Genomic DNA, 9,064 nt, shown 5'->3' on the forward strand with positions numbered 1-9,064 from the left:
TGAATTTATTATACTTTTCAAGTCTTTATTTAGCTCTATATTAGTTTGAAGATTTATACTTTTGAAGTATATACAAATTCTCTGAAAGGAATATATATATATATATATATATATATATATATATATATATATATATATATATATATATATATATATATATATATATAGTGCCATATTTACATTACTTTACTTTGTATTATGTCTATAATTATTTTATTATTAAAATTAATGTGGTCTACTTAGCTTTTGTAATATGTTTGTGTTTTCTATAATAAGGCTTGTTCAACGATTCTTCACACAATTAATTAAATCCTCTTTAAATGTTTCCCGTTGGATCAGACCATGGACAAAAAAAATGATGAATTTCAAACAGGAAATAATTAGTGTTTAACCCTTTTGCACTCCGGAGTGAAATTTTGTGTCACTGCCAAAAACTCCAGTGGCTATTGCAAGTGTACTAGCGAAAAACTCCAATGCCATTTGATCAAAAGTGTAAGGGTTTCATAAAAAAAATCATAACTTTTTTTTTTTAGTACATAAAGCCAACAATTTTGTTTTGTTTTGTTTGTTATAAGTTTCTGCATATAAAAGAACATAAAAAATGCTGATCCAAAAATCTTGTTTTTTTTTTTTTAATTTTTTTTATATATATTTATGTAAAAATATTTATAAAATTTCACTTTCAGCTCTTATAACTGACTAAAATTACATTGACCCCCTATAAAACTGTTATTATTTTTGGAATTCTTATCTAACTATGTATCTACACTCAAAATTTTATGAACTTACCTCGAAAATCCAAAAAGTTATGGGCACTTTATTCAATTGGTGTCAAATTCTACAAATCGTGAAATGTCTGTGATATACTGGCATATTGTCTATGTTTTGGCACGAAAGATAAAAATCATACAACTTTTGCTCTGTATGAATGCAAAGTAAAGAATACAAATTTTAGATAACACTGATTATGAAAAAATAGCATTTTTACTTTTTTCATGGAATTTTACTTATGTGTAAAAATAGCTAAGTTATAAAATCTAAAAATGTTTTCTCAACACAAACCGTTTATTACTGTTTGTATTGCACAGCAAAAATTGCAAAGTAAAATGTTATAAAACAGAACAAAACTAAACTATCACTAAGATCGCCGATGTATTCCATACCACTAGCAACAACATTCCTAATCAGCGTGTTTTCACTAACAGGTGAAGCCCGTTTCCGAGACATTTCCTCCTCGTCAGACGAAAGCTCACTCATACTGAACACTTATTTTATACTGTTTATAAACAATATAAAACACTAATTATATTGAAAACGATTTATCCACTGAAAAAGAGGTTATCTGAAACACGAACTCACAGCAAACAAAGCACGAACTCACAGCGAACAAAGCAATACACAAGCCAGCTGATATCCTGACTTCAGCTGATACGTCATAGAAAGTGATGTTGCATTATTCATTACAAAAAAAAAAAACATAGAGTATCAAAGTTTACTACCGTACATCGTTATAATCTATAAACTATCCCAGATTGCGTATATCGCAAATTAGGTGCATTTGGATCATTTATGTAGCCAGTAAACGCGACTTATCAACGGTCCGACATATCGGACGTCGGAGTTTATGGCCTAAACTGCGATGTCCGATATTTCGGACCGCGGAGTTTTTAGCCTAAAAACTACGATGTCCGATATGTCGGACCGCGGAGTGCAAAGGGTTAATAATATCTAAATATTAAATCATACATGAAAGGTACATGTAGAAACTAGTATTGAACGTGCAAAACAACAATAGAAAAAGAAATAGATTGTTTTTTATTGATATGGTTTTTACTTTCTTTTGGTGCTGGATGGAGCTAATACTGAAAATGATTCCTTATTTTGAAGTTGATGGTTAACACTTTTACTTCCATGTTAGGTTACACTGCCATGACATCCAAACTCTAGATACCAAACCACTTGGGGGCCAAAGTGTGAAACTAACTGTTGCCAAACAGTTAAAATGTAATGTATTGGGAAATTATATGGTTTATCCATAGAGTATTCAAATAAAATCAACTTCACCGGTCTGTTATCTGTTGTGTAATGTTATGATTTTACTTTAAAAATAATTTTATTATTGCTTCATGTATTAGTTTTATTACGTGGTGCTTACGTTATTAGTTATTTCTGTATATCAGGCTTGGATTGAACAAGGTACAATCTTTAAAGGCTCAGCTAAGAGATATATGTGTGCTGCTGTTCACATATTCTAAAACAACAGTTCCAATCCAAGGTAGTAGTATTTCATTAATTTTTAATTGGATTTATAACTTTATGAAGGGCGGATCAGATACAAATAAAACTTTCCAACTATAAAAACTATTCCAACCTTGTCACTGTTTTAAGTGTTAGAATGCAGACAACTAATCTGTAATCTGATCTGTATCTCAGATGTTAGAGTACATGAAATAAACTTTGATCGAAAGAGTAAAACAATAAACTCATATCCAGAATTAGTTATTAACTAGACATAATCACAACCAGATAATAGATTGATTTCCATTACTGTAAGAAGTCTATGTGTAGATATACGCCATGAGATGGCAGTTGAGGTTTTTTCTGAGCGGCTGGTCTTGTTATCCCCACTGGTCTGTGCAAAGATCTTATCAAACCGAATGCATGGAAGAGTCAGTATAGTACAAAGCTCCATAACTGTTATGGATTCACAGGATTATCAATTTCAATTTAATTTATTAAAAAAAGTACAAAATGACATCAATATTGTTAATACATATTTTTATATTATAGTAACAATAATTTTCATTTCTAGTCAAATGCACATAATATGAGTTTTTTTTACTATTTGTGTTATTTCTAAACAGTTTGAACTTGCACTATGTCTAACTCAGACACTAAGTCCAGTACCTTAGTCTGTGCACTCACCGGCTCTCACCAAGTTATGTTGGTTTTGTGTGTGTATTACCAGAATCCTACCTAAATACTTCCTTAAAAATTGATGACACTGACTGAGGTGCATTTATCCATCAAGTCATTCATCTGTTATGTATGTCATCCATTTGAGTAGCATCCCATGATAATAGTTACTGCCACTTTTTATCTCATTTGATTTATAATATATTGTGTTATTTTTATTGTGCAGTATTTATTATTTATGGGTTTTTTTGTTATCGTTGGCTCCCTAACTGTCCGGTTTTAATCCAGTTGGCAACTAAAGACAGGCGCAGAGTCCTTCATTTTTTTATTGCGCTTAGATTAAGGACGGGTTGTGCCTGTTACAAAAGGAACTGGAAGTGTCAGAGGTAAGTTTTTTGTTGTACGAACGTATGGAAGAGCTGTAACAAATTATGTAATTAGTGAAATTAATGGTGAAAGTCACTTGAAAATGAGGTTTTTATTTAGAATAATAGAAGTTTCATATTATTTATATATAATGTTATACACTTAAGTTTTGTGCAAAGATCACCTATTTTCTGTTTAAACCTTGGAACTCATCAGTCCTGAATAGGTTAAAGAATTTTTCATTCACCTCTGTTGTCATTGCCAATAAAACTGGGTGAAATATATTGAAATAGTAGGACCGGTTTCATTTGATGGCAGGAACACAAGTAGCCAACCAGTTCTCTAACATCTCCATATATTACAGATTACACAGGAGTTCATGCTATTCAATTATGTGTCCAATGAAAGTATTTTGTTTATATTTGATCCACCCTTCGTAGTAATTTATAGTGATTTAAAATAATTAATGACCAAAAGTTGACTCTTAGATTTTTAAATATTTTAATTGTAGAGGTATTAAATTGATAATGACTGTATCAAATAACATATCAAAGTTAAAAGGCTATCTAAGACTGTATATTTGTAATGAGTATTTTTCATTACTCAAATTTATTTTTAATACCTAAACTGCTTATTTTCTAACAATTTATATTAATTTTAAAATGTTTGGTTATATTGAAAATACTTGTTTTGATTTTTTTGTTAAAACTTAAAATATCTTGGAAGTTACATGTGTAGCACCAAAAACAAACAATCTGACAATTATAGTGATATGTGTTTTAAGAAGAGAAACAATTATATTATTTTTAATTAATAAATCTCTAAACAATTTGTAATAGTGTACGTACTTAGCAATAGATTACAATTCTTTTCAGAATGTTACATTGTATAGTTATCAGATCATTTTTTAGAGAGCAAACCATTAAAATTTGTATAATTTTTTATCTGACTAAAAATTGAAGTAAGTACAATTTACTCTCTATGTACTACAACATTGTTCAATACTTAGTATCGCCCACAACATCCTTAACCTGGCTTGAAATATTACATGTAATCTAAATTATAAGCAAAGCCATTTTTAATCAGCCACACAGCATGTTATTATGATGTTATCACTCTACAAATCGTGTTTTAAAAAGCTCCAAGCAAAATTTACCAACAATGTTTTTGTGTTTATACCAATAACCAGGAAGTGCTGGTTTCAAGTAAATTAATACTGAATTAAGCAACTGGTGTTTGAATTCGTAACTACTAGTATTACAGGAACCAACTGTTTTCCTAATCCAAATCAGAGAAATAACATCTTTGGTACTCACAACTACTATCAAAAATATTTACTTTCCATACTTTGTCATGAAAAAATTGTTCCATATTTTATAAAGTAAATTGAATTATAGTGTCAAACATGCAGGGCCTGTTTGTAAATTAAAATAACACTGACATGTAGACCCAGATCAAGATCAATAACCATACTGCTAATTAAATCAAAATTTTTCAAATTTATTTTTAAATTGTTGACTATTCCAGCTTTTATTTCTTTATTATGAGTTAGAATAATTATAAGGTTGCATTATCGTAACCACGTAAATTATTTTAAAATAATTATTCTAAAAATAAAAAAACTTAATTTCTTAAATTTGGACTAATTTCCAAATTAATGTTGATACAGTTGTCATTGTTTCGATATCAACAAGTGTATTAATGTGTGTTGTATGTAAATTATCTTAGAATAAGGAAAACTTTCACTCGTATTTATTTAGCAATAAACTTATTGGATTCATCTAGAATGTATAAAGTTATAAGTATGAATCTTTCAATGATTTTTGAGGATGTGTATAAAGGTTAATTAGCGGAGTGCCTACACCAATGTGCCAGTTATGTTTCGTGGTAGAGTAGGGAAACTATGTTAATTTGTAATGTTAATGCTAACATTCCTGTTGCCTTTGGTGGATGAATTGTGATGAATGAGACATAAATGTAAGTGGAATAGTAATGATCTTGTAAACTCTCATTAATTCTATCAATCTAATATGTTGTAAAACTTTAATCCCTGGAATTAAAAATTAATATAATAGCCATCCAAGCTTTCAGGGTAGAGACATGTTCTGGCAATGTTATGAAGCAGGCTGATTTATACCTATATTTTAACTACTTCAACTATAGGCCCAAAATTTGTGAAATCTATTACAAAAGTATGTAATTGAGATCTTTAATATTCAAAGCTTCACTTTTTAGTTTCTGCCTTGCTAATCCCCATATGAAATTAATGATTTTTGTGCTCTTTTTTTATAATTGGAGGTCAAAGAGTATTATGTAAAATAACAAAATCAGGATTGTTACTGCTTATACATGAGGATTGCATTTTGTATAATGAATTTAGTAGATGTAATCGTAATTATTCTTTTTAATAATTGAGTATGAAAAACTGATTAATTTTTCATACTCAATCAAGAAGAAAGATACATAAAAATTCTACACTTCAAACAGCAAAAACTGTTACACGACTCTATGGATTGTAGTTCATGGTAGTATTCCTATTCAGTGTTAATAAGTCAATACACCATAATTTGTGAATATAACTGATTGTGAGAGTACAGTCAGTGACAATATTTTGACACTGATGCTTCTACGGGTGATTCAGTCAGAGATTACAGTTTAAAAATTAAAGATACACATTTTAGTTTATTTAATTGATATGTTTTTATTTAAACATAATGTGAGAAATCAACATTAAACATGAAAAATTGTATCCGTCAAATGACCGCCACATGCATTCAGCCCTTTTTATCCATCATTTTCTCATTCAATTTTAGAATTTTATGGATAACTCTGCAAATCTTAACCATCAGCTCCAAATTGAAGTTGAGTTTTTTTGGGTAAACCTTCTGCTTCAATTACCCCCAAGTGAAATAATCCAGTGGTGTTAGGATTCTTCCAACTGTTTCCAAAAATAATCGCTTGTCATCTTTCAATTGACTGTAACTGCATTACCATGGCCATTTTCAAAAAAGTAAGAGCTAATCATGCTGCCAGCGTAAAATCCACTCTAAACCATTACCTTTCTTAGAGGCATTTGTTTCATATGAATAGCATGAGGATTTTCAATTTTCGAGATGCAGAAGTTTTACTTATTTACTTAACCATTGAGATGAAAAAGAGTTCCGTCATGAAAAGATGATTCTTTTCAATAAATTGTCATTCTGATTATTCTCCAACACCCAGTTAACAAATTCACGCCTCTGCTGATCATTTCCCAGTTACAATTCTTGAGTCAATTTGATCTTGCATGCATGTAAATGCAGATCTTAAGTCAAAATGTGATGTCTCAAAATTAGGCCTTAAGAATGACCTAATTCCTTGAAACAATGAATTGAAGTTCATGAATTTTTTCAAGCTTTTGCATGTTGTGGCGATATTTGTTACTCATTGGCCACTTTGAGGGGGTCTTTGAACATCTAACACTGAATCCGTTACATGAAATTTATCAATCAGTTTTTATATTTGCTGCATGTGGGTCTGCTCACTGCTCTATAACATCACAACCATTTCGTTAATTATTTTGGAAACTGCAATCAGACATTTTTCTTGGTGGATTACCAAAAAATAATTTTGTAGTGATTGAATTATGTTAGTAAAATTTTCTCCTCTTATGAACATTTTTTTAACAATTAAAACATGATCTTCGATTGAATAATGCTCCATAACAACAAATGTCATCAAATACAAAATCACAAGGAAATGTAATGGCGTCAACATACTTTAATTAAGTTGGTCCACATAAGATAACAGTGCTGCCAACTTAAAATTGTTACCTCTAACTGAATCATCCAATCTGTATACTAATCTGGGTAATTGTTAATAGTACCCAACACTAGTATGTTATTGTAACCCTTAAGCTATTTTACTTTTTAGATTATGTTCTTTGTTATTATATATAACTTTGTAATATATTTTGTCATACATTTACGATCAAACAAGGAAATGTTTTAAAAGTGGGAATATAATGTTTTTAACTGTGTTTAACGAACAAAATTCGAGAAAGTGTTAGTACAGCAGGTTGTTATGCAAGTTCTGTTGTTTCTTTATTTTTCTTATAGTTTGAATTATGAAGAGTTTTAGTTTTAAAGAAATTTAAATTTCTATAGCAATAAATTCAATATATCATACTGAAAACTCCAATTAAATGTATTATAATTACGTACTTTTTGTAAAAAAGTTTTTTTCACAGTGCAGCTTTTATGAGTGTGATTTTAAAAATCTGTACATACAACGTGTACAACAACTGGTATATGGGTTCAATGATAGAGATTGAAATGTCTCACTCCTCTTTACTAACTGTGATCAAATATTCTATTAAGTATGTTGACTTGCAGCTAGTCTCTTTGTTAAACAGTTTGATATTTAAGAAATAAATTTGTTATCATTCCATTTGTATGATATTTTATACGAAATAAATTAGTTTAAATTTGTATTGTCTACTTATTTGTCCTCAGATTCAAAACGAGGTTAACACTCCGGTGCTCGCGCGGTTCACAGTAACGTGAGTGATCGCGCGGAGCACGATTGTGCTCCATTGACCTCTAATGATATTCTGCATTATAACCATATAACTCAGCATTAATATGACATGTTGGGTAAAAGCAACGTCTGTACAATTGCTCAGATATAAATTAAAGTGTATTTTACAGGTTTAGGATAAAAAAGTGTTTTACAAAAAAAAAGTTATTATTACAATCAACTTTGGAAGCTTGCCTCTAGACTACGTCTTTATTCTAGACAATCAACACAGACACTTTGTAAATGATCAACACAGACCCATTTATAGCACTTTGAACATGATTTCCTGGTTGTCTTGTTCCTTGCTCTGCCACACAGGTAGCACCTTCCAGTTGTAGCAGCTCTGGGGGGCTGAGGTTGCGGTCGGACCGGTCTCGCTTCATCAGGGTGCAGCAACAGATTGCCTCTAGTTTTGATCTGCTTTGGTATCATTTCTAGGGTCATGCGGTGTTCCATTTGGGGTTTCATCATCTCAAAAGAGAGCTTTTTCAAAAAATCCAGCCTATTTATGAAGTGAAGATTTTGATTTGCCTTGTATATTGTCATAGCGTTCACACCTCCCACATTTAGCAGGTGAAAAAAAAGAGTCAGAGGCCACCTTTTTGAGTTTCTTGCTGCATCATACTGACGACACATTTTATCAAGAATGTCGACGCCATACTTAGTGTCGTTGTATGATGTTATTATCATGGGCTTCCTTTCATCTCCTGTTTCAGGGTCGATGCTTGCGTCATCATGCATGGTGGAAATCATCAAAACCGCTTCATTCTTTTTGGGTACATAAGATACTAGAGTGCAGTCTTTTTGAAATCCAAAGATGCTACTCTTTACTTCTCTGTTTGAATCAGGTAGAAAGTTTGGTGGTACCTCACGTTTGTTTTTACGGAGAGTGGCAATAAGAGTTAGCTTTTTTTCTTCGCGGAGTCGTTTGGCTAGAGGCACGGATGCGAACCAGTTATCACACGTGATGTTTCTGTTCGATCCCGCTATAGGCTCAACTAGTCGCATAACTAACTCTTGAGTGTTGTTGCTCCTATGGAATGGTCCAGCTGGCTGAGTGCCTACATAAATTTCAAGATTGGTTGCAAAAAAGTTAGTCGTAGAAACAAGAGCAAAAATCTTTATGCCATACTTAGCAGGCTTGCTTGGCATGTAAACCCTAAATTGGCAGTTTCCTCTGTAACCTACCAGCTGTTCATCAATTGTCAAATAATCTGTGGGTTTG

The 9,064-nt window shown here is 31.2% G+C and overlaps 1 long non-coding RNA gene across 1 annotated transcript; it reads left to right on the forward strand.

Annotated features, from left to right (window-relative positions):
* Nucleotides 1–132: 132 nt before the first annotated feature.
* On the forward strand, nt 133–7,751 carry LOC124357482. Its single transcript, XR_006921949.1, has 2 exons — nt 133–385; nt 1,717–7,751. It is a non-coding gene; the product is annotated as an uncharacterized LOC124357482 (long non-coding RNA).
* The last annotated feature ends 1,313 nt before the right edge of the window (nt 7,752–9,064 follow it).

This window comes from Homalodisca vitripennis, chromosome 3 (assembly GCF_021130785.1).
Source record: "Homalodisca vitripennis isolate AUS2020 chromosome 3, UT_GWSS_2.1, whole genome shotgun sequence".
NCBI classification, from domain to species: domain Eukaryota; kingdom Metazoa; phylum Arthropoda; class Insecta; order Hemiptera; family Cicadellidae; genus Homalodisca; species Homalodisca vitripennis.